The sequence below is a fragment of the Schistocerca piceifrons genome, chromosome 2 (genome assembly GCF_021461385.2).
Source record: "Schistocerca piceifrons isolate TAMUIC-IGC-003096 chromosome 2, iqSchPice1.1, whole genome shotgun sequence".
Classification (NCBI taxonomy): Eukaryota; Metazoa; Arthropoda; class Insecta; order Orthoptera; family Acrididae; genus Schistocerca; species Schistocerca piceifrons.
Window position 1 is genome coordinate 854876672 of NC_060139.1, and position 23113 is coordinate 854899784.

Genomic DNA, 23113 nt, shown 5'->3' on the forward strand with positions numbered 1-23113 from the left:
GAAATTTCTTCAAATGGCTCTGAGCACTATGGGACTTAACTGCTGAGGTCATCAGTCCCCTAAACTTAGAACTACTTAAACCTAACTAACCTAAGGACATCACACACATCCATGCCCGACGCAGGATTCGAACCTGCGACCGTAGCGGTCGCGCGGTTCCAAACTGTAGCGCCTAAAACCGCTAGGCCACTACGGCCGGCCCGGAAGTTCGTTCCGACAGAAGCGGCCAAAGAGGATCGATACTGGAGGACAAGGTACAAGGATTGCTGGCACACGATACACCTTTTCTTCAGTTCTGCAGGGACAAGTTTCAGTGATATAGGAAGTGTTAGAGACAGGCTACGGTGCAGATGTTCAAATGACGTGGACATAAGAATGAAGGATACTACGTGAGGATGGATGGAGTGCGTGGAAAATGGGAAACAACATACGAGGAGCGTTCGATAAGTATAGCAACACATTTTTATCTGAAAGCAGGTTGGCTTTATTCAGGATTCCAATACACCATATTGTTCCTAACTCTTTCGGCTACAAAACCCTATTTTTCAACATAATCACCTTTCAATACCACAGTCTTAAGACACATTACCGGGAGGGGTTGTATGCCCACATTGTATCACTCTAAAGGTCGGTGTCGGAGACAACGTCTTGCTGCATCAGTAACTCCCCACAATCCATGTACTGCTTCCCGCGAAGTGCATCCTTCATTGGACCAGACAGATGGAAGAAGTTGGAACGTGCGAGATCCGGAGTGTAGGGTGGATGAGGAAGAACAGTCCAGTGAAGTTTTGTGAGATCCTCTCAGGTGTGCGAACTTATGTGAGGCCATGCGTTATCATGGAGAAGTTCGTCTGCATTTTTGTGGCGACCAATTCAATTTCCTGACGGTAACACTTTGCACTTCAGAATTGATCATCGCGCCATGAGGGAGGACATCAAACAGAATAACCCATACATGGTCCCAGAAAACTGTCGCTGTTACTTTACAGGCTGAGGAAGTAGCCTTGAACATGTTTTTCAGAAGAGAGATGGTGTGGTGTCCCTCAGCTGATTGGCGTTCTGTTTCGGTTCGAAGTGATGAAGCCACGTTTCATCGCGTGTGACAATGTTCGACAAATAATTGTCACGATCAGCCTCGTAACGCACAAGTAATTCCGCAGAGTTGGTCTTTCCTTGCTCTTGCGTCAAAGGGTAACCGCAGCCATGGTCTCCGAGCTGATAGTCCATGCTGCTGCAAACGACGTCGAATTGTTCATGTAGATGGTTGTTTTGCAAACGTATCCATCTTCTGACTCATGGATCGAGACGTGGCTGCGCGATCCGTTACAGCCATGCGGATAACATGCCTGTCACCTCGACTGCTAGTGATACGAGGCCTTTGGGATCCAGCACGGCGTTCCGTATTACCCTCCTGAACCCACCGATTCCATATTCTGCTAACAGTCATTGGATCTCGACCAACGCGAGCAGCAATGTCGCAATACGATAAACCGCAATCGCGATAGGCTACAATCCGACCCTATCAAAGTCGGAAACGTGATGGTACGCATTTCTCCTCCTTACACGAGGCATCACAACAACGTTTCACCAGGCAGCGCTGGTCAACTGCTGTTTGCGTATGAGAAATCGGTTGGAAACTTTCCTCATGTCAGCACGTTATAGGAGTCACCACCGGCGCCAACCTTGTGTGAATGCTCTGAAAAGCTACTCATTTGCATATCACAGCATCTTCTTCCTGTCGGTTAAATTTCGCGTCTGTAGCACGTCATCTTCGTGGTGTAGCAATTTTAATGGCCACTAGTGTACTATCGCTACATATCGGAACTTCACAGAAATATAGGGGCTGATGCTTGAATACTCCAAGGTGTCTCACAACAAATTCCGCATTTTTTTCAACTCAAACGTGCTGAAAAAAATGTGCTGCATTACTTATTGAACACCCTTCGTAGAAAGAACAAGTGTAAAAGTTGTTATGTCATCCAGTCGGTCAGTTATGAGGCAAAAAACGAAAGATAGAATCTTTAATCCTACAGTTTTAGCGTACTTCTGAGGTGTCGATAAACAGAGCCTGTGTCTTCTGTACGTCAGCACCGCTCCGGGAGAGGGACAATATTTAAGGAGACGGCAGCGGGATGCGATACGCAGCCGATATAAATCAGATCGAGTGTCCCGGCTCGGCGGGATGGAGGGCCCTCGCGAAGGGAGGGGCAGCAGAGTGAGCGCAGTCGCTCCCGGAAATGTGGGGGCGGGGAGCCGGGGAGAGTGCCTGTGGTGGGTCGGGAAACGTTGGGGGTCAGAAGCGAAACAAAACGAGTCGGCGCAAAAACTGTGGGCGCCATAAATTACAGCGGGAGTTGCAGCGGAAGCTCGTGGAGAGGGAGGGGGAGGGTGTTGCAGTAAGGGCGCGCGACGCGTGCCGATGTTGGTATGAAAAATGTCTGAGTCTCCCGACTCCGTGGCTGGATTATGTGGGCCAGGACACTCTGCGTAATCAGTGGAAACGAGAATGGGACTCGTACGCTCTACAACCCTACCTGTCGTCCCATTCATTCGGGAGACCAAAGTCCCTTCCGCTCTCATTTGGACTGGCCAAACAGGCGCACGCCTACATCGAATAGGCTTCAATGTGTGAAGCATCTGGTTTGAAGTACTATATTCTGGACATGTTGTTTGCAGCGAGTCTACATGTACATCAACATACAGACTCCACAAGCCACCATACGGTTCGTGGCGGAGGACAGCTTGTACCACTAATAGTTTGTTTCCTTTCCTGTTCCACTCGCAGATAGAGCGAGGGATAACGACTGTCTATATGCCTCCGTATGAGCCCTAATTTCCCTTATCTTATCTTCGTGGTCCATACGAGAAACGTGTGTTGCCAGTAGAAGGATAGTTTTGTAGTCAGCTTCAAATGCCTGTTCTCTACTTTTTATGAATAGTGTTCCTCGAAAAGAACATCGCCTTTCCTCCAGGGATTCCCATTTGTGTTACCGAAGCATCTCCGTAACACCTGCGTGTCTCGTTAGAATCTAATTACAATGAAATGAACACCCTTAGCTGCTGACAGGCGTTGACATACGTCAACTGGGACAGATGAAAATGTATGCCCCGACCGGGACTCGAACCCGGGATCTCCTGCTTACATGGCAGACGCTCTATCCGTCTGAGCCACCGAGGACACAGAGGGCTGCAGGGATTTATCTCTGGCACGCCTCCCGCGAAACCCACATTCTCAACGTATTGTCCCGCACTACATTCGTGGTGCCACCGCCCATTATACTCATTACTCGCGGCGCGTTGCGGATTCCTGTAAGAGTTCGGGCACTGTTTGTGCATTCGCACAGAAGAAGAAGATGTTCAAGTGGCCGGTGAGCCTTAACTATATATATACTAAGATGGTATCTGTTCCTTTAATCCAGTCTGGTATGGACCCAAAACACTACAGCAACACTCGAGAATACGTCACACTAAGGTCCTACATGCGGTCTCCTTTACACATGAATCACACTTTCCTAAAATTCTCCAAATAAACCGAAGACGACTATTCGCCTTACCTACCACAATCGTCACATGTTCGTTCCATTTCATATCGCATTGCAACGTTATGCCCAGATATTTAAGCGACGTGACTCTGTCAAGCAGGGCACTACTAATGCTGTATCCGAACACCACGGGTCTGTTCTTTTCGACTCATCCTTACTAACTTACATTTTTCTACCTTTAGAGCTAGCTGTCATTTTGTATCCTCTCAGTCATCTTCAACAGCTTCCCGTACCCCACAGCAACTTATACTGAAAAGGAGAACATGGAATCGCCCTGCTGCAATACTCTACTGCATACAAAGTAAGTTCTCCCTTACTTAAGGTTCTATATGGAAGGCTACGTTGGATATACTGCGACAATAAATTCTAAAGCTGTCCCCACACGGGACTGTTTTTGGTCGTGAAGCACGCCGGACGTGTTTCCTATCGTGATGGGTGCACGCTTAGAAACGAGTTGGTGCATACACAGAACGTGCCCCTGACACCGATTTTCGAACGTGTGAGCTACTTATACGATTTCTGAGGTCGACAGTCACATCAGTGCCGCTAGCTTCGTTTTTGTTTTTGCGGCAAAACGGTGGCAGTTGGCCCCAAGCTGTAGAGTCTGGGAATTCATTTGTCATGTCTAGTTCGCTCGTCCGACCTATGAAGAAAATAGTGCCATTATCAATTGCTGAAATTATCTTCAAAGCTATTAACTATTTAGCGATGTACATTTGTACGAACTCATCGCAAATAGTGGACAATGGTTTACGGAATAAGTAAGATTAAACGCAGTCGCATGTTATGTGAGCTCACAACTGCGTACATCTTCCGCAACCATATGAACGTAACACTTGATCAATTATCTTTCTCACGAGCAGAAGTTCGCTATACTGGTTTTGACAGATTGCATATGTGACCTGAAGTAATGTACCGGGTAGTTACAATTAAAGTGGGCTGTAATTATCGTATATCAGCAAAACGTGGTACAAGGATCTAAAGCGATAATGCAGACCTATTAACGGTGTAAAAAAAAAATAGTTCCAATTTTGATCACCAGGAGCAAATCTGTAGCTGTGCATGTAAGAAAGACGTATAGGAATTATCCCTGTGTAATAGAGCAGAAACGGAACGTGGGCAAAAAAGGTGAAACAAGTGACGAAGACATATTGTTAATTTTATTATTAACCGCCTCTTATAAAATTTGTTCAAAATGGGGACGGGACGCTGCATCCGTAAAATGATGTGATCAACAGTTACTCGCAACAGTTCCATTGGAATCTGAGCAATATTTCCCGTATTCTGATCGTCAGATCAGTTAGAGACCGAACTTGTCCATGGTAAACGCGTTCTGTTTTATATCCTCAGCGCCAAAAGTCATACGGATTGAGATCAGATAATCTTGCGGGCCATACATCTGCAAAAGCTCTGGAGATAACACGTTTGTAAAAGGTTGCATTAAGCAGATATTTCACTGGGCGAGGGACATGAGGTGTTGCCACATCTTGCATGAAAATAGTGATTTACACTCATTTGTGTTCTTTCAAAGCATGAATCACATGCCGTACAAGGAGATCTCAATAATGTACAGACTTCATGGTACACATGAGAAGCCCTCTGTGTATACTGTCTTCAAAGACGAACGGATCGTGAGTGAAGGTGCTTGTAAATCCACACCATATACGGCGAGTGCAATGGCTCTTCATGCACAACATGCGGTTTAACAGTACCTCAAATTCGGCAGTTATGTATATCCACTGCACCCTGTAACGTAAAATGTGCCTTGTCACTCCGTACAATATTGTACGGCCACATCTCATCAATTTTTATCCGTGCTAGAAATCGAAGAGCAAATTCAGAACGTCGTTGTGGATCATGAGGTTTCACTTGCTACACCGTCCGGATCTTGTAAGGATACCAATGTAAAATGGACCGCAAGACTTTCCGTACTGTTGACAATGGGATGGACAATTCCTGTTCCACTGCAGAAACACTAGCACCAGCATTACCCAGGGCATGTGCTGCATGGTCAGTTACAGCAACAGCAATCTCGTCAGCAACTTCTATCGGGATATAATGCCTTCCTCTTCCATGTACCACGCCAAGGTCGCCCGTGTTTTCGAATTTCATTATCTTCATTAAGCCATTTAATGATGTCGAGCCCTTCCTGAGACCTTTCAGTCGGCAACACTCTCTTAATTGCTGCTCTTCACGTAAAACAGTTCCACTAATAGCGCGCATTCTCTCTTTTAGATAGCCATCCTGTTCACGTTATGGCTTCTCAAATGACAGCGTGAATGTCATACCACCATACAAACAATGTACAGGAGATGTAGATGTTAGTCCACAAAATTTCATAACAAGTTATCCAATTTATGTGATTAATGAGACTCATATAAGAAATTAGTTACAATTTTTAATGCAGAAATTCCTGCAGATACTCTAGCATACATAATTATGTATTGTAAAAATATTTTAACGTTTGACACTCAGCGTAGAATACTAGGAGAGAATTTTTAATAACCCATTTCATGTAAATTATATAGGCACTTTGAATTTTTTAAATCGGTTTTTAGTTGTTTTTTCGGATAGTCCTTCTTTCATAGATTATGTTAGCACTTTAGATTTTTAAAATCGGGGTTCAGTTACTATTTTTTAAATAGCCCATTATATGTAGATTATGTTAGCAATTTGAATTTTTAAAATCGGTTAATATATGAACGAAAATTGATCTGTTTGGAATGCTGTTGCTAACTGAATGGCTTTGAGTGAGTCGGTGATAATAGCAGACCCATTAGAATGGTTTCCTCAATGTAACCAGGAGAGGAAACGCGACAAAGATAATCCTGTGGCTGACCACATGCAGATTAACTGGCTGTCACGAGTTAATGCAGACCACTGAATGAGATAAAAAACTAAAGTGCCATATACTGCCTAGAGCCGGTAGCTCAGCAAGCTAGGTGAATTGATTTGAATCACGAAATGTATCCTGGGGACATTTCGTAGTTATAATTCTGCTCAATACTGAGCGTTTTTATATAATCATGGGTAGTGTAGCCCAGGGTTTCTCCCAAAAAGATGGGAGTTTTGCTGAAAAAATGTGTTTTGAGTAGTAAATTTTCAACTAAAATTTAATGTTACATTTTTTTCGTCATAGTAAAATATATTTCCAATTTGAAATTTATTTTTCCTTAAAGATGGACATTATAATATATGTAAAGAATATGTATCTTTTTACCATAAAATTAAAGTTACATGTAAAAACAACAGTTCGTAATAATCTTGTCTGTCCTAAATCAAAGAATTGTGGAAGATGTAGAACATATAAAAATATAATAATTGGAATCCGTTTTTATTATTTTCTTAAACTCGATTTTTTTCGGAAAAAATAAATGTCAGAAGAAAAAGACATTCTTTTTATTTCTTTTCTCGTAATTTTACACATAACATAGTTTAGATTTTTTAATAGTTTTTTACATTAAAAAAGTGAGCTAGAAATGAAAATTTGGGATAGTAGAAGAAAATTGTAGGTTCGGGCTAAATTTTTTAAAAGTATGCTCATTTTTTATAAGTTAACACTGCTGCTGGCAGCTCTTACAAGATTCTTAAATCTTATCTAGTAAAAAATTATGTTACTTTTAAGAAGCTGAGCCCAAACCTACAGTTTCCTCCTAATCGGCAAACAGCTAAAATAGTGCTCTCACTGCTTCTGCTACTCCTTTGGAAGCACACAACAGAACACAAGCTCTTTATTTGAACAGTACATACAAGCGGTGGAAAACTTCTTTGGTATTGGGTGAGTGTTGATAATACCCAGATGACACCAGAGTATCGCTTTACAGTGTGTGCAGATCAGTCGCATAACACAAACTGATCTGTTCTCAAATGACTGGTGGACAGTGACTATGTAGAGTTGAGCTGTCAAATCGACGTTACTGTCCACCAGCACGTATGCGTGTTAGTATCAGGATAGTAGCCGACAATGACCTCAGAACTATAGTGCAAGTTGCGAACGTATGGTGATGACGATGGTAAAGATCATTCAAATAGAGTGGGAGAAGCTGTGCTGCAAACCAACATATATACTGAGGGGTGGTTGACGGCTAAGTATGACACTTTCTGTCTCAGACTGATGTCTTCGGCAGCAGTGGTGTTGGTGCATCGCTGTTCATCGTGCTTGGTGTTGCTACATTAAAATTAACAGCTCATCACAGAGTATATTCCTAAATAATCAAAGTGTCATGCACACACATGATCTGCAAGAAGCAGTATGTGCTGCCGCGGAGTGAGATTAGATTTTTTCTATTGTCTTGCTCAAGATAATGGGAGCATTGGAATGGAAATTTGGTGTTTGTGATTTCATTCACTCAGTCATTCTAATATCAATCAAAGTTCGTTCCAAAAGGTTTTGGATGCAACAAAAGTAGAGTTCAAAGCGTACAAAAACATTTATTTGTGAAACACTGTCACAAATTCTCCAAACTGCTGTTTGAGTACAATGACGCTGTATGTGGAACTCCAGCCCATAATTAACAACTGTTCCATTAAAACTACACTCTTCCATACCGTATACATGCATATAGACTCCATACAGGTTTCGAAATGTAATTTCCTTACGAACAAAAAAAAAAAAAAAAAAAAAAAAAAAAAAAAAAAAAAAAAAACAATAATTCTGCGGTGTAATCGAATCAGATTTGTGTGACATAGATTCCAAATGACTGTCAGCCCTATTTAATTACAGTGATGCTGTGTAGGGCACTCTCTGCCATCATTAAGAAGTACTCCATTAAAACTACAGTCTTCCACACTATGTACTTTCCATGCTGATTTTTGAAACGTACTTCCCTATCGCTAGCATTTAGACATGATCAAACTCGAACAGTTCATATCCATAGTTGTAAATCAGAACTTAAAACCCAGGTTCTTTTCAGTGGAGGAAGATATAGACTTTTCGCCCAAACGTTATGTAGTCGCACTTAACCATTTTGATAAAAAAAATCTAGTATTTTATCCGAATCCATAAGCTAGTAGTCATCTAGAGAAGGTCATTGCTATAGTACAAGCTGTTATTCCATTTCAACGTCTGCCTGCTCTGCTTTGGATAGAATTTTTATATTCCCGCTGCATCGATACCAATTTCTGCTAATATACTTCATATTCGTGATTATGGTAAGTGGTATAGTGTCTCTAGAGTGATAGACTCCCTCCTATTAAAGTACTGATATATGATATCATCCTTTCATCCAACACATGATGCATAATTAAGAAGCCAAGCACCTTAAATCGCCAGTTCCGATTACAAGTGCGGTGTGATGCTATATATTAAAGCAGTATGGAGCATAGCCATAGGCAGCACCCAGATTTTATTTTTCTCCCTGTAATGCGTCCCAATACAAAATCTAGTCCGTATTAGCTTAGTGGGGTGCACAAGTCGCAAAGCACTTGTTACCAGGTCGTATGAAACTGTGCAGCACCGACCTTGACAACGGTACACTATTGAGGAGAAAAAGCTGTTTAGCCTCATGGAAGGCTGCATACAGTGACAGAAACGTGGGATTTGTGTGTCAGTTCTATGCTTCGACGCTGAAAAATCACGATTCAACGCAGATCACAATATAATCATAGCTATCATATTAAGAGCAGAATTAAGTTTGAGTGATGCAGGGAAAAAACAAGAAAATAAAGTATGTTAACAATAATTCTTTATTCTTTACAATGCGTATTAACAAAGTATAAAACAGTACGTCATAATGTAATAGCATCTCTTATAATATCATTGCCTTCGTCAAAAATGCTCTCACTGTATCTAAAACAGGTCTCTGAAACACAGCAGACGAGGAAAGAGTAAGTACACATTCAAAGCAATCACCAATATGTCTGCAAGGAAAGAATACTACTCCTACTTCTGTGTGGTGGTCTGGATAGGTGTCTGCCTATAACACATTACGACCCTCTTCAACTGTCGGAGGTTTCTACCAGTCAACAGACTAGGTCGGCCTGTACATTTTTGTGTTGCTCGTGTTCCTTCAGGTTTCCACTTTACTGTCACATCGGAAACAGTGGACCTAGGGATGATTAGGAGTGTGGAAATGTCGCATACAGACGTATGACACACGTGACACTCAATCATCTGACCACGTTCGAAGTCCGTGAGTTCCGCGGAGCGCCCCATTCTACTCCCTCACGATGTCTAATGACTACTGAGGTCGCTGATATGAAATACCTGGCAGTAGGTGGCGGCACAGTGCACCTAATATGAAAAACGTATGTTTTTGGGGTTGTCCGGATACTTTTGATCACATAGTGTATGTGACAAAGACCCCGTTATCACGTCTGAGAACAATGGGCTGATTGGTATGCTGATGGTCCTCTGTGCCCGCCACGCTGCATTCTGAGCAGACCGCTATTTGATTCATAGCAAGCGGGCTGAACACCGCGATAAGCCCGTGCTTGCCGGGCGGCAACCACACCACTGTGACGTTCCTTGGAGAATAGAAGCATCTCCCAAAGAATCAAAAGGAAGAAGGAAGATCAGTTTTTAACTTCCAGTCGATATCGAGGTCACTAGAGCCGAGTCAAGGAATAGCCACCAGTTCAAGGATAATACCTCGTTCAAAACACAGAACGCTTTGTTCACCCACTATAGACCTCTCTTATAGTGGGTGAACAAAGAGTTCTGTGTTTAGCCCTCGAAACCTAATAGCGTCAGGGTCGGAAAAGAACAAGAGCTGGCCGAGGGTGGCCAGATAGGAAAGATAAAAGTGAGGAGCCTGGCATAAGTAAGTGGAAGCAATGCCAGGACTCAGCTCGGGGCCCCGCGGTCGCCAGCCACGTATCACTAGGTGTGACTCCCTGAGGAGAAGAGAGGTCTATAGATTACGAATCTTGGGAGAAAGGTTTATTGAAAAAGGAAGAGACCTACATATGTGCTTCATCGATTTAGAAAAGGCATTTGACAATGTGGTTTGGGACAAGCTAGCGACTATTATGAGGGAAAAGAGAGTGGACTGGAAAACCAGAAGACTTATAAACTCATTATACCTTAATCAAAAAGTTTCAGTTAAAATGAGAGGAGAAAGTACAAACTGGATCAGACTAGGGAAAGGAGTAAGACAAGGATGCTGTTTATCACCTACTCTTTTCAACCTGTACTTGGAAAATATGATTGACCAATGCTCATTAGATGACAAAGGAGTAGAAATTGGAGGAAGAAGAGTAGGGTGCTTGAGATTTGCTGATGACATGGTCCTTCTAGCCACAGGGGAAAAAGAATTACAGGATTTGGTGGACACCATTGTAACTAACGGAAAAAAAATATGGAATGAAAATTAACACAAATAAAACAAAAGTATTGGCAATAGGAGGAAATAAGAAATAAAAATTGTGCTGAATGGAGAAACACTAGAACAGGTGCAAAATTTTAAGTATCTTGGAATCAGGATAGACACCGACTGGAAGTGCACCACAGAAATTAAAACAAGGATAGCAATGGCAAAAGAGGCGTTTTATAAGAAAAGGAGAATCTTCTGCAGCGGTCTGGACAGAGAACTCAGAAAGAGACTCATAAAATGTCTTGTATGGAGTGTTCTTCTATATGGCGCTGAAACATGGACTATGAGGAAAAAAGACAGAGAAAGGCTGGAGGCTTTTGAGATCTAGACATGGCGGAAGATGGAAAGAATAAGTTGGATGGACAGAGTAAAAAATGAAGAGGTACTGAGAAGAGTGGGAGAGAAAAGACAGTTACTAGATGTAATAAAGAGAAGAAAAAGAAATTGGATTGGGCATATATTAAGAAAGAATGACGGACTGATAAAAATAGTTTTAGAAGGTTATGTAGAAGGGAAAAGGAAGCGAGGAAGGAAGAGATTCCAGATACTGGATGACATGATGGACAGTACAACATACAGCAGCCTTAAGAAGGAAGCAATGGATCGCAGAAAATGGAGAGGCAAAGGACATGCTAATATAGCAGATAACTGATGATGATGATGATATAGACCTCTCTTATTTAGCATTTACTCCGAAGCAACGGGATCATATAAACGGAAAGTTATTGATCATTACTAGACGCGCAGATGATCTAAATAATCTATCTGCACTCCAACACGAGACAGGCAGTTTAGTCGACCGCAGTTAACAGTTTGGCCTATTTGTCAATATTTCCGAGACCAAAGTCGTAGTTTCCTCTAAGAGAAGAATCGAAGCAATCTTGTCAATAAAAAGGAATGATTGAGCATGCATCCTTGAAGTACTTGGTCATTTATTATGGATGAGCAGTGTGAGTGTATGAAAGAGACCATGTCTAGAATAGAATAGCCAGGAGACAGTTTACTAACATGAAAAAACTTTTCATTAGATCGGATCTTAGTCTCCAACTGAGAATGCTAATGGCTCGTCGCCATAGGTTCTCCATTTTTCCCAAGGATGCGAAAGCTGGTCTCTTGACCAATATCTAGAGAAAAGAACTGATGCTTTTGAAATGTGTCTGTATCGCCGTCTCTTTCTCATACCTCGGGTGCTGAAAATTCAAATGAAGAAGTCCCGTCGGATGAAAAGCAATAATAAATATTGTTCACTATTAAAAAAAGGAAAACTCCGTGTTTAGTACACATTATGAGAGGCGAAATATACCAGTTATTACACCTCATCATTAAAGGAAAAACACAAGATAAAAAGTCTGTTCGAAGGCAACGCTGAAGGATATTCGGAGATCGTACTATTGCATGTCGGACCTTCCATTCTACAACATCACGTTCAGAGCGGACTGCAACGACCGTCAAACTTCATTAGGAGAAGACGCCCTATGAATATGAAAACCGCAAAAAGTAGCTGCAGTTCAATGTGTAGATTCTTAGCCTAGGAAGGCTTCCGAAAAGCTGTACACGCTGTCGCACATTTATATTACTGAACAGCTAACCCAAAACACAGTTCTAGTTTCAGGTTGCCTGTCTAACGGTTTGCAGGACAAACATAAATCTGATTTTCAATACTTAATGATTTTTTGACAGAATTTAAATATTTAAAACGCTGCCATAACTTACTCATTAAGAGCTGTAATATTATGGCAAAAGCGAATAGAAGCTTTCGAAATGTGGTGCTACAGAAGAATGTTGAGGATTAGGTTGGTAGATCACGTAACTGATGAGGAGGTACTGAATACAATTGTGTAAATAAGAAATTTGTGGCACAACTTGACCAAATTAGGGATCTGTTGATAGGACACATTCTGAGATATCAGTAGATCACCAGTTTAGTGTTGGAGGTAAGTGTGGGTGGGAGGGGGAGGGGGCAAAAATCGTAAAGGGAGATAAGAGATGGATACGGTAAGCGGATTCAGAAGGATGTAAGTTCCAGTAGCTACAGTAGTTATTCGGAGATGCAGAGGCTTACACAGGACAGAGTAGCATGGAGAGCTGCATCAAACCAGTCTCTGGACTAAAGACCACAACACGTACGCACACACACACACACACACACACACACACACATATATATATATATATATATATATATATATACACTCCTGGAAATTGAAATAAGAACACCGTGAATTCATTGTCCCAGGAAGGGGAAACTTTATTGACACATTCCTGGGGTCAGATACATCACATGATCACACTGACAGAACCACAGGCACATAGACACAGGCAACAGAGCATGCACAATGTCGGCACTAGTACAGTGTATATCCACCTTTCGCAGCAATGCAGGCTGCTATTCTCCCATGGAGACGATCGTAGAGATGCTGGATGTAGTTCTGTGGAACGGCTTGCCATGCCATTTCCACCTGGCGCCTCAGTTGGACCAGCGTTCGTGCTGGACGTGCAGACCGCGTGAGACGACGCTTAATCCAGTCCCAAACATGCTCAATGGGGGACAGTTCCGGAGATCTTGCTGGCCAGGGTAGTTGACTTACACCTTCTAGAGCACGTTGGGTGGCACGGGATACATGCGGACGTGCATTGTCCTGTTGGAACAGCAAGTTCCCTTGCCGGTCTAGGAATGGTAGAACGATGGGTTCGATGACGGTTTGGATGTACCGTGCACTATTCAGTGTCCCCTCGACGATCACCAGTGGTGTACGGCCAGTGTAGGAGATCGCTCCCCACACCATGATGCCGGGTGTTGGCCCTGTGTGCCTCGGTCGTATGCAGTCCTGATTGTGGCGCTCACCTGCACGGCGCCAAACACGCATACGACCATCATTGGCACCAAGGCAGAAGCGACTCTCATCGCTGAAGACGACACGTCTCCATTCGTCCCTCCATTCACGCCTGTCGCGACACCACTGGAGGCGGGCTGCACCATTTTGGGGCGTGAGCGGAAGACGGCCTAACGGTGTGCGGGACCGTAGCCCAGCTTCATGGAGACGGTTGCGAATGGTCCTCGCCGATACCCCAGGAGCAACAGTGTCCCTAATTTGCTGGGAAGTGGCGGTGCGGTCCCCTACGGCACTGCGTAGGATCCTACGGTCTTGGCGTGCATCCGTGCGTCGCTGCGGTCCGGTCCCAGGTCGACGGGCACGTGCACCTTCCGCCGACCACTGGCGACAACATCGATGTACTGTGGAGACCTCACGCCCCACGTGTTGAGCAATTCGGCGGTACGTCCACCCGGCCTCCCGCATGCCCACTATACGCCCTCGCTCAAAGTCCGTCAACTGCACATACGGTTCACGTCCACGCTGTCGCGGCATGCTACCAGTGTTAAAGACTGCGATGGAGCTCCGTATGCCACGGCAAACTGGCTGACACTGACGGCGGCGGTGCACAAATGCTGCGCAGCTAGCGCCATTCGACGGCCAACACCGCGGTTCCTGGTGTGTCCGCTGTGCCGTGCGTGTGATCATTGCTTGTACAGCCCTCTCGCAGTGTCCGGAGCAAGTATGGTGGGTCTGACACACCGGTGTCAATGTGTTCTTTTTTCCATTTCCAGGAGTGTATATTACTGCGTTCTTTCTCTTTGTTAAGGGAATTACCGTCCACTAACGTATGGTTAAAGAGAGTTGAAAGTACACGTGGTGTCAGTTCTTGGTGCAACTCCTGACGAATATTCAATGGCCATATTTTCCTCGGAAAAGTCATGGAGTTGCTGCCCATAATTTAAAATTGTGAATGATCAGAGCGGTAAACGTCCTGTTACGGGTTTTTAATGCTAATTTTGTTTCTTTTGAACATAGCTTCTCTTCGTAGAGAGTGTATATGATTTTATTAGTCAGACACTCTCGGAGTTGATCTCATATGCGTGAAGCTACTCATTATGATTGTGTCTTGGTTATTAGTTGGCAACCGATAAGTTTCCCACGTATAAAACGTCATATTCCCTAAGTTCTATGTCGTACAAAGGTAGAATTTTGCAGGCAGCGTAACTCGCACGAGCTGCATATTCGTCCAATATTTGAGAAATAGATCACTGAACGACTTCCGACAAACTTTACACATAATTCGAAAAGTTTCCGAAACTTTTTCTTGCTGACAGACTCCAACAAAACGATAGGAGGAAAAAATTTTGTGGCTAACTATGTTTTCGCTGTTCACGTCGTCAAACTGTAGCATCAGGCATTACGTTTCAATTTATTACTTCTTTTCACTACTTCTATTCGGTAGCACGTTTTGCAGACAGTATAATGTATCATGTACCTGCAAAATTGCTTATGAGAAGCAGTATTATGTCTAGTGCAAGAAGAAGAAACGACTACTAGCACGTTTCGCATATCGACAGCAGCAGGATTTCTGGCCTACCGACACCGTGCTTTATCGCCTACAACGTAGCTACTGCGTTGGTCGAGATTCCACGACTGCCATATGAAACGGAATCCATGGGCTCAGGAGACTCATACTCATCGACATGCAGCATCTCAATGGACCCACGCGACTGGTGCCCGAGGGCTGGAACAAAGTCGCTCAGCTGCGCAGGATCGTAAAGCCTCCTCGCACATTTTGTGTTAGGATCTGGGCTTGTTTGCAGCAAGCCCAGTCTCGATACTGACTGACGAAGTCTGGTGCATTGCTGGCAGTTAGCACAGCGGTCTTTGTTTCGGCTTCCCTTGACGTGGTGCACACAACTACACCATTTATAACAGGTGTAGCAACACGTGGTTTTTCAGAAGTCCCTGTTTGCGTACAGCATCACGATGGTTGTATCCACATGTGGAGGCTCTGAGGTGGAATCAACATAGCCAGAGTGCATTCATCGTCATCCTATCATCATCGTCATCATTACGCGGGCCGAGCAGCTGGCTTGATATAGGGTGTCATTGGGCTCATTGTGATCACCTCTGGTTCGCAATGCCGGTAATTTGAACAGACTTGCCTCCAGTCGCCAGGCACCACGATTGATAAACTGTGGAACGTAGTCGTAGCTACATGGAACGACATATTCCTGTTTCTCATCCAAGCTCTTTCACTCGATGCCCAGACGACTTAGTCGTTGTTCCTTTAGCTCTGTGTATTAAATTTCGGACTTTGTATTCTCCATCCCTCCCCCACCCCCGCCATCACCTACAAAATAGAAATTAATCGGATGTTCTTTTAGCACACTCTTGTCAGTTTCAAAGTACTTTCAATAATTTCTACTATCGACTTTGAAACCATCAGAAATAAATTTTAAAAATGCAAATTTCGTTCATTGTTGTTGACTTTTACTCTCAACGTACTTTTTAAAGAGATAAAGATGTGTAATTAAGTCCCTTAACCAGGAAATATTGAATACGACGACCACTGGTGGAAGTAACATTTACTACGGATTCTTAAATTTTTGGGTTAAACCTTACTGGAAAATTTAAAATTTATGTGCAGTCTGGTACAAGAATTCATTAAAAAATATTTAAAAAAATTTTAAATACAAAGAAACTGAATGACGAATGCAATATTTTCATAAAGTAGGCATAAGGTACTCCACCCCCGCCCCGCCCCTCCCCCCTCCCTTAATATTCCGAGGGTTATTGTCCAGTGGTGTAGAAGAGACACTGAACAGTTCTGTAGAAAGAATGTGCATGTAACAAGCGCAAAGCGATTCCAAATGATTTTGTACGTCATATGGAGACGTTAGTTGCTGAGGGAGTGTTTTAAGGGCTGGTTTGATGTGAGGCAGCGGATGCAGTGCTTAATTAATACTAATTGGTAGCATTGAACACATTTTAACTGTACTTCACACAATTCATCAAACTTTTTAGTGAGACAATGTTCTCATCATCAGCCTGTGGACACAGCCCGTGTTAGCAATTAGAGTTTTAGTTATACGAGCCGAGAGTGAGCAGGGTTGCAATGAGAGCATTGTCTCTCACAAGGTATGATTGATTGGAATACGGTTAAAGCGTATTGAATGCTGCCAATTATTACTAATAAAATGCTGATTTCACTGAATGCTGCCATTTGCGTTGTACAGGTGTGGCTATTGAGTTTGCGCGCATAAAATTTTCCTTTGATAAAACTAAATTAGAATATCATCTTCAAGTTCTGCATATGCTTCCTGTAATGTTGTAAATGAGCGATTATTTTTGTATTAGAGTTAGTGTAATCCGTTTAATTTATTCTTACATGCAACGTGTTCCTTTAAACCAAAAGATAAATTAAATGTAAGAAAAATATATCATTGCAAATAAACGTACATAATCCGACATTATGAACTCATTATGGAACAATATTATTTCTCCACTATCTAGGACACGTGTGAGATCACACAAGCAACAATTTGCAGAAAACAGCTACAAACGTTACGTACGGTACTTTCACATTGACGAGTAATAATTACATGGAGAAAGAGATTTTACTACATGACTGGAAAACATACACATGTGTACTTTATCTGTATATGTGGACGGACACATTAGCATCGTAAAGGAAACTCCATAAGCCCAAAGTTGTTTAATTATTGCGAACTTCTCTTTCCGAGATAAAATATTTCTATAATTTGTGTGCTTCCTCACCGCCGAAAGTTCACTTTCACCGGCTGAACTAGTGTCTTCGAACGACATTCGGTGAATATATCCATACATTACCTTACAGCCTATTAGCAGTGCACCGGTAATGTTATTTACACCGCACGTTTCCCAGCTTCTTACTGGCGCCACCAGTTACCGCGCGTTTTCCTGTACAATTAAAACAATTAGTCTAAAACCAGCATTATGGCATCTTCTATCATGTGTGCGTGAAAAATGAAACTTCTGCCATACGTAGTGCAGCGATGAGGCACTGGATTCACAAAGGAGACAACGGCAGTTCATATCCCTGTCTCTGCATCCAGCTTAATGCTTACTATCGGTTTTTACAGTTGTTCTGAGGGTTTATTGTGCAGTTATTTTCACCTTACTTGTGAGAATTGTTTCGTAAGCTTTGTTTAACTTCCCAGGTGTTATTTTAGTCATAAATTAACGTATAGTTCATTGTTTTATTTGCCGTATCGTAAGTATTTGCCGTAGATTCAGAAAAATTTCACATCTGACTTACTAATAGCAAATTAGTATCGATCTTTTGAAGGTGATAATCATGTGATCGAACCTCAAAATAAATATCTCTGAGCAAATTCTGAACGATTATGTCTGTGTAGTTCATATTCAGTCTTTTAAATTAGTATAATGATATTTTTCTTTTTGTTTGTCGCTTCTAGCAATGATGACCTTATGCATACATTTAGACGAATTGGTGCGTTGGATGGTGGGAGCTGAAGAATCATATGAAGTGGAATGACGTCGACTACTTTATGTATGTAGGTACGAAAGAAAGTGGTGATTAGAGGATAGTGAAAGAAATACATAATCTGCTGGCTAGTCTTCCGACTTGTATGGGCGTGTGTTTCAACTCACCAGCAACGAAGACATTTGGTCGTGAAAGCCTTTATTTTGTCAACAAATAATGCTATTTTGACTCTGGAAACTATTGATTTCCTCAATATGACGTATGCACAAGTACAGTCACGCCAATGTTACAACACTGTTAATCTCTTTATGTTACAGATGCCAGTTCCCAAAGTGAACACCAAACGTGGTGTGCCACTGTAACATTTGAAGCGTTTACCAGGACTCCACACACATATTCAAATGAAGAAATGTCGGACATCAACTTCATGTATGGATCTACTAACGGCAATGCACGGCAGGCAGCACGATTGTATTACGAAACGTATGCTATGAGAAGACAGTAAGACATCAGAGTGTTCACCAGGTCCTATCAAGTCAATAGGAAACATACCCGTAGACCTATCGCACTGTAGGCATCATACACGGAACAGCATGCATTACACACAGGGCGGCGCAAATAAAAGAGGCCGAGAGAACAGCGTTCCAGTGTATCTACATCTACATCTACATCCATACTCCGCAAGCCACCTGAGTGTGTGTGGCGGAGGGTACCTTGAGTACCTCTATCGCTTCTCCCCTCTATTCCAGTCTCGTATTATTCGTGGAAAGAAGGATTGTCGGTATGCTTCTGTGTGGGCTCTAATCTCTCTGATCTCTGGTCTCTTCGCGAGATATACGTAGGAGGGAGCAATATACTGGTTGACTCTTCGGTGAAGGTATGTTCTCGAAACTTCAACAAAAGCCCGTACCGAGCTACTGAGCGTCTCTCCTGCAGAGTCTTCCACTGGAGTTTATCTATCATCTCCATAACGCTTTCGCGATTACTAAATGATCCTGTAACGAAGCGCGCTGCTCTCCGTTGGATCTTCTCTATCTCTTCTATCAATCCTATCTGGTACGGATCCCACACTGCTGAGCAGTATTCAAGCAGTGGGCGAACAAGCGTACTGTAACCTACTTCCTTTGTTTTCGGATTGCATTTCCTTAGGATTCTTCCAATCAATCTCAGTCTGGCATCTGCTTTACCAACGATCAACTTTATATGATCATTCCAGTTTAAATCACTCCTAATGCGTACTCCCAGATAATCTATGGAATTAACAGCTTCCAGTTGCTGACCTGCTATATTGTAGCTAAATGATAAGGGATCTTTCTTTCTATGTATTCGCAGCACATTACACTTGTCTACATTGAGATTCAGTTGCCATTCCCTGCACCATGCGTCAATTCGCTGCAGATCCTCCTGCATTTCAGTTCAATTTTCCAATGTTACAACCTCTCGATATACCATAGCATCATCCGCAAAAAGCCTCGGTGAGCTTCCGATGTCATCCACAAGGTCATTTATGTATATTGTGAATAGCAACGGTCCTACGACACTCCCCTGCGGCACACCTGAAATCACTCTTACTTCGGAAGACTTCTCTCCATTGGGAATGACATGCTGCGTTCTGTTATCTAGGAACTCTTCAATCCAATCACACAACTGGTCTGATAGTCCATATGCTCTTACTTTGTTCATTAAACGACTGTGGGGAACTGTATCGAACGCCTTGCGGAAGTCAAGAAACACGGCATCTACCTGTGAACCCGTGTCTATAGCCCTCTGAGACTCATGGACGAATAGCGCGAGCTGGGTTTCACACGACCGTCTTTTTCGAAATCCATGCTGATTCCTACAGAGTAGATTTCTAGACTCCAGAAAAGTCATTATACTCGAGCATAATACGTGTTCAAAAACAAAGAAACACAACAGAGGTAAGGAAATACAGTACTAACCTCACTATAACAGATGTTGAAAGTGACCACCATTCATCTCTTGGTACTTTGGGCCGTCGTCAGCAAGTGGTTGTAGGCAGATCGAAGCTGGACTGTTGGAATTGCTGCAATCCCATTCCAAATGTTCTGCTGCAGTTTCTGAAGACTATGAGGGTTGTTGTGATACACCTTTGATTTTCGGGTTCCCCACACAAAGTAATTGCGCAATGAGAGATCCGGTGACCTGGGTGGCCACCTAGGGCCGCGACCAGACTGACCTAACAACTCTGTCAGGCGTCAAGATTGTGTAAATGTGCTCGAAGGTTCGGTCGGCTGTAAGGGCAGTTGCTCCAGCCTATTGGAATTATATCTGTAGGTCTTTTCCTCCTACGTTAATGCTGCCACAAATGGTGTTAAAATGTTGGAAATGTAACGCGCCGAAGTCAGCGTCTGATGAAAGAAGATGAGACCAATAATGCTGCTTGCAGTCACTGCACACGAAATCTCAACCATCTAATCGTACAATGGTGTCTCGTGGAAGTTACGCGGATTCTCCGCTACCCGAATTCTGTGAGTCTGTGATTTGACACACTCACTCAGGTGAAACCAGGCTACATCAGACACAAATAACAGATCCATGTCCAAGCCATTCACCGTTATGTCGATGAACAGCCTCCTACAAAACTGGAGGCGCTGAGGAGCATCTGCTGCTTTTAATGCTTGGACAACAGACATTCGTTATGGACGCACGTGCAGGTCCAGGTGGAGTAAGATACCCCGATCACTTGCTACAAGCGATTATTTGATTTTTTAGAACTCTGAAGCATATTCAGGTGAACTGCAGCCACATTTTTGGGTGTCCATACATGTTTCGGAATGTTTTTTGAGTTGTACAAAACAGGTCCTGTCTAAAGCCATTTTCGGACTAAGTATTGTGTGGCTCTCTTTGATGGTACTTTGACACCATTAAACTTCTCAGCAAACAGATGACCACTTCGTTCCCACAAGTTTGTTTTCATGTAACCTTCCACAACGATCACACTCTACTCCACTGTGAGTATGATCGCCCCCTTCGCAGTGCTCCACTCACACTGACACAGCCCGCACTACGCTGTAAACCATTGTGGATCACGCGGCTGGAATACACGTGGTGTGCACGTCACGGGGTGTAGTTATATGCATACATCCGCATCCAATCGTATCCAATCGTCCCAGCCACTCTTATTTGCTCCACCCTGTATAACATCTGGATAACTGATACTGAATCATTGCCTCCTATAGTTCGTGTCCAGTACACTAACGCTTGAAGTAAATGTGTCCAGGTCGGATTTTAACTACTGCAGAGTGTTTCCTAACAGTACAAGCCCAGACGGAACATATCTAGGAAGGCAGTCCTTGAACGCAATCATAAAGGTCAATGACAACAGGCGTATATAAACTCCTGACGGCCAGAGCCCATGAGAAGCCAATGTCGGAGATGGAGAGGCTCGGAGATGATGGTTGGATGCTTTTAGTGGCTGTAGAGGTGTACCTTCCAGGTTGGTGTGGCGGCAGGAACTGTGTGATCTTGAGGTGCAGAGCTAAATTTGGCCCTGTGAAGGAACTGTTTGTCTCAGTGAACTGAACAGCCTGTTAGTGGATGTACGCCATCTTAAATATATGCCCCTGTGGACAGATACCGGCTTGGTACTTTCTTAACACGACTGGCGGCGCGATGTAGCATCTGCGAATGTCATGCCTCCAGCACGATGCAAGCGCTACCTGTTGGCGAAGCAGGCATCGCCCATTCCCATGGTATCTGTCAAAGTTCTTTTTCTTTTTGGGTCATCATTCTCTGACTGGTTTGATGCGGCCCACTACGAATTCCTCTCTTGTGCCAACCTCTTCATCTCAGAGTAGCAGTTGCAACTTATGTCCTCAGTCATTTGCTGGATGTATTCCAGTATCTGTCTTCCTCTATAGTTTTTGCACTCTACAGCTCCCTCTAGTATCATGGAAGTCATTCCCCAATGTCTTAAAAGATATCCTATCATCCTGTCCCTTCCCCTTGTTGGTGTTTTCCACATATTCCGTTCCTCTCTGATTCTGCGCGGAACCTCCTCATTCCTTATCTTATCAGTCCATCTAATTTTTAAACATTCGCTTGTGGCGCCAAAACTCAGATGCTTCGATTCTCTTTTGTTCCGGTTTTCCCACAGTCCGTGTTTCACTACAATACAATGCTGTGCTCCAGACGCACATTCTTAGAAATTTCTTCCTCAAATTAAGGCCTATGTTTAATACTAGTAGAATTCCCTTGGCCAAGAATGCCCTTTTTGCCGGGGCTAACCTGCTTCTGATGTCCTCGTTGCGCCGTCAGTCATCGGTTATTTTGCTGCCTAGGTAGCATAATTCCTTAACTTCATTTACTTCATGCCATCAGTTTCTTGCTGTTCTCGTTTCTGTTACTTCTCATTACTTTCGTTTTTCTTCTATTTACTCTCAACTCATATTATGCATTCATTATATTGCTCATTCCATTCAGCATAACACGTAACTCTTCATCGGTTTCACTCAGGATAGCAATGTCATCAGCGAATCGTATCATTGATATCCTTTCACCTTGAATTTTAATTCCACTACTGAACCTTTCTTTTATTTCCATCATTGCTTCTTCGATGTACAGATTGAACAGACGGAGGGAAAGACTACAATCTGTCTTACACCCTTCTTAATCTGGGCACTTCGTTCTTGGTCTTTCACTCTTATTATCCTTCTTGGCTATTGCACATATTGCACATTACCCGCCTCACCCTATAGCTTACCCCTATTTCTCTCAGATATGCGAACATTTGTCAAACGATTTTTCCAGGTCGACAAATCCTATGTACGTGTCTTGATTTTTCTTTAGTCTTGCTCCCATTATCAACCGCAATGCCATAATTGACTCTCTGATGCCTTTACCTTTCCTACAGCCTAACTATCGTCATCTAGCACATCCTTAATTTTCTTTTCCATTCTTATGTATATTATTATAGTCAGCAACTTGGGT

The 23113-nt window shown here is 43.0% G+C and overlaps 1 non-coding gene across 1 annotated transcript; it reads right to left on the reverse strand.

The window, feature by feature from the left end:
- Nucleotides 1-3104: 3104 nt before the first annotated feature.
- Trnat-ugu lies at nucleotides 3105-3178 on the reverse strand. The gene has a single exon. It is a non-coding gene; the product is annotated as a tRNA-Thr (tRNA).
- Between the last annotated feature and the right edge of the window lie 19935 nt (nucleotides 3179-23113).